Here is a 6,107-nt window from a genome sequence, read left to right as displayed (position 1 = left end):
GCTTGTCCTACCATGTGCCACCTTCCTCTCCCTACTTGTCGTCTCGTCGCCCACCACTTGCGAGATTCCTTGGGCCGCTTAAGTTATCATGAGAGAATTTCTTTGGATTCTCTTCAATAATTTGTTTTTAATAATTGTCTTCAAGAGGTAAATGGAAGGGTAGATGGCGGTGATGTGACTTGCGAGCGAGTTATCTAGCGAATGAGGGCAATACGGATAACACTTAGCTCTACGGATGAGGGGAAGCACACCATGTTGAGCGCGTAGTAGGAAGCAAGCCGAGAAGCTAATGTTGTAGGAGATGGCTCACTTAGAGGGCATGTCCACAAAGGGAGCAACCATCTCTCTCTCTCTCTCTCTCTCTCTCTCTCTCTCTCTCTCTCTCTCTCTCTCTCTCTGGTGTAGTCCAAGCTATGCATGTGCACCATTTGTGTCCCCTCTATGGGTCACACCTTCAAGGGAGCCCCAACATACCTCTATGTCCATCAGAAGGGACTCACGGAGGCCCTGCATCTTGCAACAACTTGAGATGTGCTGATATAATAGGTGTGGAGAAGGAGGGACATGCCTGAGAACAAACAAGCGCATGAAGGGAAGCACACAGAGGAAACTTGAGGATGGGAGGGGATGGCTCTGCAAGCAGCACGTGATGGCGACGGATACAAGAGTTTTTCTTTAGGATTGCAAGATTTCAATGGAATCTCGTGTGCAAATTAATCAAATTGCGACATAGTGGACCATGGATACTACAACTTGTATCCTTTACCTAGATGATCCATGACACAAGAAACATCCACAAAAAAATACAATGAACAATAGACAGTGCTACCTAATGACACCTAATGACAGTCTTCACCGGACATTTCTAATTCACTTTTTTTCTCTCGTTCTTTTTTGTTTGCTTGCTTTTTATTGCTTGGTGTTTTGACTACCTCCTCCTCTCTCTCTCTCTCTCTCTCTCTCTCTCTCTCTCTATATATATATATATATATATATATATATATATATATATATATATATAACTCTTTTGGTACCAATAGATAAATTAACATGGGTTCATTGAGGGACCTATGTGGAGAGTAATAGCTTTTTTCTAGTACTGTGTCGTTGTGCTCCTCTTCTCTACTCTCTTGAATGCATGCATAGCACTCTAGTTTTGGAAGTGCACATGATCACGCTCTCTCGCACTCTCTCTCTCCCTCCCTCCCTCTCTCTCTCTCTCTCTCTCTCTCTCTCTCTCTCTCTCTCTCTCACTCTCTCTCACTCTCTCTCTCTCTCTCTCTCTCTCTCATGATATCATCACATGTATTCAATGTATAATGTTCATTGTTGCCTGAAGTGCTCAATTTATGGTGCATCTCGGTCTTTTCGGATCGGCAATCGGAGTTCAAACGGCCAAGTTATGAGTAGTTGAATTTTTGTTGAGGGTCAGTTGTGTGCCACTTTGCCTGTCTTGGTAGGTGTGTCAATTGGGGGTTTTGCAGCCTCTCTCGGGTTTGTATGAAAGCTATGTGGTATGTGAAGGCCATAAGAATCGACAACACGCTAGTCAAAATTGGGATTGCGGAGATATTGAAGTATGAATTTGATGACAATTGCCAGCAAGAGGACAGTAGATAACTTTTGGAATTTTGGGATGCGTCGTTCAAGGGCTCAAAAAAGTCAAAATGGAGAGCATATGCATGGATTTAAAGCCGGCATGGTGATCCTCCCCTTCGGCTTTACAGGTTGGAAATTGGGGCATGGAGCAGTAAATGGGAGCTCTTGAACATGGCGTTCGTCGACTGGCTCTACATGTAGCGACGCTCCGATGCACGTGGTGGCTTGTTGGTGATGATGCAAATTGCCCAATGGGGAGCACTCACATAGGGGAGCCCTCAAGGCCCTCCATTTTTGTTGAGGACATGGTACCCTTGTTTTGGGGGGGGAGTGATGTCGCCACTACTCGAGGGGTCTCTCCCAATAAAACAGGGGTCATGCAATAAAGTGGACAAGTGATTGATATAAATAGGAAGGGCCAAGAATAGCAAAACTTTCCCTATAAGGGAAAATGTTTGGTCATTTTTGGGTTGTTGTTGGTGTTGTTGTTTTTGGGGGAAAGGAAGAAAGAGCTCAAGGTGAAGGAGGATTCCATCGCTCACTCCATCATCATCAAATGCTCTCATAGCGTATGCTCTAATAATTTTTCTTAGAACTTTGTAAGGGCTTAAACTCCTTAATCCTTATTTAATTCAAGTAACAGTGCCATTAATGGTCCGGTTTGGCAACCAAGATTTTAATCTCGTCTATGTTATCAATTGCAAGTGTTTAATGCTTTGTTTACATTGTCAAAGTGGTTGTTAGCCTATTGTGCAGTGTTGTGGTTCTTCTCCCCCTCTCTTTTTCCATAGCAAGTAGCCCAGTGCTGGCTCGGCTCCCCTAACCCCACATCCCACGCCATCTTTGGTGAACCCGATGCAAAACGAGTCGGGATGGGAGGTGTAGATGGATAATTCAAAGCAGATGATGAAGTTTACAGAAGCATTATCCTTTGATAGAAATTTGGTAGTTCTAGATTTTTCAAAGATGCTTGAATTAGTCCAAGGTTGTTTGCTTGAAGTAAAGGCCATGAACAGAGAAAAGAAAATTGATGATGTGGTGGAGACAGCACTTGATGTCGTATGGAAGAGTGTGGTGTTTTTCATGGACATGATCCAGAAGGGTTCTTAGCACGCTATGAGATGGAGATGACAAAACAGGGGATTCCTAAAAATTAGATGATCGCAGCTTTTGACGCCTTATAGGTTGTGATCTCAAAGATGAAGTTCTCGTGCTAGCAAAGTTCGACCTTGACGAGTGGAGTGATTTGCTGATTCTTTTTTATTCACAAGTTCCATGGCCGTCAAGCTAGAGCAGCGCACCATTTCAAGGCAAAACCAAGAGGATGAATGGAAGTGGTATAATTGTTTTCATGATTCGACGACAATCCGTGCCAAGTTAGAAGCAGTTGTTGATGTTTGTCTTATAAAGGACGATCAATTATTTCTCAAAAATGATGCTGACATAGTGGAGGATGTTTATGCGCAATTGGGTAAGCCAATTTCTCATGATTCTTTGTACAATGCTAGGGAGGATGTTATGTAGTTTAGACAGTCACAAGGGGATATTAGCAAGCTACAATACTTTCATAGTGCCAGGAGGGATTCATGGCTACTACTATCTACAACAGATCCAATGGGTGAGCTTTGTGTGTCTGGTTTTTCTTGCTTGTTTGATACTAGCAAAGGAGATGATGATCATAGTACTACCTCCATGATGCATAATGGATGTGTACCTATGATGGAGCATGCACAAGTTCCAAAGCACTAGGATACATATACAAAAATTACAATACATGAGCAAGATGACATTTTTTATAGTTTTCTCTCTGGTGGTGATGCATGATGCGAGATGTCTAAACTTGATGCTTCTCATGAGGGAAGTGCCTGTTTAGAGGGGATGTTGGTACAACCTTTGCTTTGTTTGTATGGATATATACGCAACGAGTTGGCTGAAGATGATTGCCTAGATAAAAACATATGTATGTCATATAAATTTGTAGTGCTTGACGAAGTGTAGGTTAGTCCACAAGTGTCATATGATGTCTCTGAAGAGTTGCAGGAGCGGTGGATTATTGGACATGCTGATGGGTGTTGATGATTCTAGGCAAGATGAAGACGAAGTTATTGATTCTTTCTTATCGAGTTGTGAATCCCATGAATTGAACAATTTGGATGGATTTTTTGATGAGAGTACATACTCAGAGGAGGTGCCAGATGAACCTTTGCAATGTTATGATGGATTGTTAAGTAACATGGATGTAGATGAGGAAGCGGAGGATGTCATTGACGAGTATGAATATTGTAGATCATCCTAATTGTGTGGCTTATGTTGAACAGGCTGTCTAGGGAGATTTTACTTCTAAACGCATACATGGGTTGCATGAGGAAGAAACTCCTATGCTTTTGATGAATGGTGAGGCTTTGGAGGGTGATTTTTCTAAGGGTTCTATAAATGAAGATACATAGGCTAAAGCTATTTTCCATGATCATGTTGGAATCCCAAGTATAAATGTCTCCAATACTACATGTAGAGATTGTTCAAAGGCTTTTGACAGCCATGAGGTTAGAGGGGGTAATGATGCTAAATCACCATGGGTACTACAACAGGTGCACAATTCTCTTTATTTCCTTTGACAACATACCGGCTATGGTTGGGTTTTGATGCTGTTTCTAATGATGCTTATGTTAGTGATGTTCAATAAATGTGACAAACACTGTTGCAGAGGATGATAGTCTAGTGTCAGGAGACATCTACTTCTTGAAGAATACAATGGACTCAGCTCTTCTTACAGCATCTGATGGAAATGCACTGAGTGACTGGATTATAGACTCAGGGGCATCACTTCATGTGTCTCCAAACAAGGAGTGGTTTACCTCTTATGTGATCACTAAAGATCATGTTCGGCTATGCAATGGGCAGACATGTGAGATCTTAGGTGTTGGAGATGTTCAATTGAAGTTTCAGAATGGCTCTTCTTTCACGCTGAAGAATGTGAGACATGTTCCCGCAATTACAAAGAGCTTGATCAGCACAGGTTTACTTGATGATGCTGGCTACGTCACCACTTTTGGACAGAACATGTGGAAGATATCCAAGGGTTCTATGACAGTAGCACATGGAGTAAAGTCTGGAGGACTTTACATGATTTATGTATCAAATGTCTTTAAAAATGTAATCAATGTAACCGAGCAGCCGAACGTTTCTTTGTGGCATAGCCGGTTAGGACATATGTCCAAGAAGGGAATGGAAATCTTGTCTCATTCTGGTTATTTGCCTGGCTTTTCATTTAATGATTTTGAATTCTGTGAACATTGTCTGTATGGTAAGCAAACACAGCAACCACATAAGCATAGAAGCAGTAGAAGAGATACACAGTTGGCACTTGTTCATAGTGATTTGTGTGGACCTATGCCTAACCTATCTCTAGGGGGAGCTTCTTACTTTATGACATTTATAGATGATTACTCGAGGAAAGTATGGGTTTACTTTCTCAAGCACAAGGATGAAGCGTTTAGTGTTTTCAAAACGTTTGTGACACTTGTGGAGAATCAGAGTGGCAAGAAGCTTAAATGCTTACACACTGACAATGGTGGAGAGTATGTTTCAAAGGCCTTTCAGGACTTTTGTGAGTCAAAAGGTATAAAACGTGAACTTAGTGCTCCTTAAAATCCTCCTAAATGGTGTTGCTGAGAGGATGAATAGGACCATACAAGAGAAGGTCAGAAGTATGTTGTCTAATGCACAGCTGCCAAATGGGTTTTGGGCTGAAGCTGTATCAACAGCTGTTCATCTTGTAAATAGATCTCCTAGAAAGGTTTTGCAGAAGGATTCAGTGCCAGAGATGGTTTGGTCAGGCAAGGTGCCCTCATACAAGCATCTCAGAGTCTTTGGCTGTGAGGCATATACTCACGTTGCAAAGGAATTTAGGAACAAACTTGAGCCAAAGAGTAGAAAGTGCATCTTTCTAAGCTATGATAATTCTGGTGAGATGGGGTACAGACTTTGGGATCCCGAATCCAGAAAGGTTATCCGCAAAAATGATGTTCACTTTAATGAAGCCAAATATCATTCTAAACCAGAGAAAGTTGAGGAGATTAGAAGAGTTGTCTTCCAAGAAGATGGACCTGCACGTGCAAGACAAAATGTCAGGGCTCAAGAGGAGCAAGGACAGGATAGATTGGAACCACAGGTTGTGGCTGAGCCTGAGCCACCTATTGTGCGTAGATCTAGACGTGTCACGCGACCTCCTGATAGGTTTGTTCCATCTATGAACTATATCATGTTGACTGATTGCAATGAGCCTTCATGATACAAGGAAGCAGTGCAAATGAAGGACTCCGGGAATTGGCAATTGGCCATGCAGTCAGAGATGACAGCTCTGCATAAAAACCAGACATGGAAGCTAGTTAAATTACCACGGGGCAAAAAGTCTCTACCCTGTAAATGGGTTTACAGGTATAAGATCACCGCTCATGATAGTCAGCCAAAGTACAAAGCAAGGCTTGTTGCCAAGGGCTTTCAGCAAG

The sequence above is a fragment of the Adiantum capillus-veneris genome, chromosome 19 (assembly GCF_014529385.1).
Source record: "Adiantum capillus-veneris isolate H3 chromosome 19, ASM1452938v2, whole genome shotgun sequence".
Taxonomy (NCBI): Eukaryota; Viridiplantae; Streptophyta; class Polypodiopsida; order Polypodiales; family Pteridaceae; genus Adiantum; species Adiantum capillus-veneris.
This window is presented reverse-complemented; position numbering follows the sequence as displayed.